The sequence below is a fragment of the Condylura cristata genome, unplaced genomic scaffold, assembly GCF_000260355.1.
Source record: "Condylura cristata isolate star-nosed mole 26May11 unplaced genomic scaffold, ConCri1.0 scaffold00066, whole genome shotgun sequence".
NCBI classification, from domain to species: Eukaryota; Metazoa; Chordata; class Mammalia; order Eulipotyphla; family Talpidae; genus Condylura; species Condylura cristata.
Genome location: NW_004567167.1, coordinates 149,317 through 150,910, shown reverse-complemented (window position 1 = coordinate 150,910; position 1,594 = coordinate 149,317). Strand labels below are relative to the sequence as shown.

The 1,594-nt window shown below is 71.5% G+C and overlaps 1 long non-coding RNA gene across 1 annotated transcript in view; it reads right to left on the bottom strand.

Annotated features, from left to right (window-relative positions):
- Positions 1-693, bottom strand: part of LOC105854614 — a 4,257-nt gene extending 3,564 nt beyond the window's left edge. Inside the window, exon 1 of the long non-coding RNA XR_001146220.1 lies at positions 606-693. This is a non-coding gene — a long non-coding RNA (uncharacterized LOC105854614). The remainder of the gene's footprint in view (positions 1-605) is intronic.
- Positions 694-1,594: the final 901 nt, after the last annotated feature.

Here is a 1,594-nt window from a genome sequence, read left to right as displayed (position 1 = left end):
CCCCGCAATCCCCGCGGCCCCCAGCCGCACCCCCTGCAGCCCCACCTCTCCTCCCTCCCCTTCTCCAGCCCACTGCGCCCACACATCCCCGTCCTGCTACTCGGGCCTCCGCGCAAGTCACAGAACAAGCCTGTGCACCCTGGAGCCAGGGCCTGCCTTTCAGCGCCCCCAAACCCATCACGGCAGGCCGGCAGGACACTGCGGGCCGGCACTGGACCAACAGCCACGCCCCGGGCCAGAGGTGGACGCGCGGCCTTTGCCACAGGCCCGGTCCCGCCTCCCGTCGAGGGCTTGTGACCCCCGGTCTTTCACTGAGAGCATGTTTGGCGGTTCCTGACTGTGGTCAACAGGGGGTGCAGGGGTGAGGGGACGAGTGGACGGGAAGCGGAGGTTGGGGCAGGGGCGCGCGGAGGCTGGGTGGGTGGTGATGGACGACGAGGGTGCAGAGATCAGGGGCTACTGTGCGTGGCCTCGCGAGTGAGGACTGTGGGGACGGAGGCTTCCGCTGCATCAGCCACGGGAGTGACCAGAGCCCCCCCCGCACGCGGCGGAGGGTGGGGCCCCAGGAAGGGCGGGGCATCTGCGGAGGGGAAGCCGGCCCTTACCTGGGAGTCCTCGGACCCGGACGCGCCCCCGTCGTCCTCCACCGCGCTCCACTCCAGGGCGGGCGCCGCCTCGGCGGAAGACAGGTCTAGGGGAAGAGGCCGCGGGTGACCAGGCAGCTGGGGTGCTCACGGCGCCCCGCCGCCACACCCCTGCACCGCCCTCCTGGGTCAGCCTCTGCCTGGTTGCGGGCTGAAGCCCGCACGGAGGAGCAGAGGAGACGCCGCCCACAGCCAGAGCCGCCACCCTCGGCCCGCCCCTCCCAGGCCTCGGAAACCAGCGGTCGCGGCTCTCGGGCTCCGCGACCCGCCTCAGCCTGCAGCACCGTCGGGGACCCCGTTTCGATCGCACTGACCCCGGCTCCCTGAGGACACTTGCAGCCTGGGCCCGCCCCGTCCGCCCCTGCCCGCTGGGGGGCAGCGGAGGCCTCTGCGCAGACATTGCTCCCCCTCCACAGGAAAAACCCCAAGGACTCCCCAGACGTCGCCCAATTTCGGGGAGGTTGGCCCAGCCAGAGCGTCTGAAGCACGGGGGACCCTGTTTCACCCTCAAACCCCAGGGGCTCCCAATGCACAAACTATGAACTCCGGGGGGCCACAGAGCCCCGGTCACTCCCTCGCCCTTCGCACCCCGACGCCCGCGTTCTCCCGGGGACCCTGCGGTGTCAGCGGCAGCTCCGGAAGCGGCCCCGCCTCCCCGGCTCCCCGCCACCTACTTCTCCCCCACCGCTGCCTGTTGGCCCCTGCTGGGGGCTACCTGACCCGTCAATCCCGTGACCATCGAGGGCGCCCGCGTCCGGAGCCCGCGGGTGAGCTCAGCCAGGGTCACGGCGATCCCTGGAGGGAAGGGGGCGACCCCAGGAGGGGGGGCGACCCCTGGAGGGAAGGGGGCCCCGGGCCTGTCACCGGGCCCCTGCAGACATTGGCGCAGATGGTGGATGCTTGAAGCCACTGGGTTTTGGGGAGACTCCTCACAGCAAAGCTGCCCAACC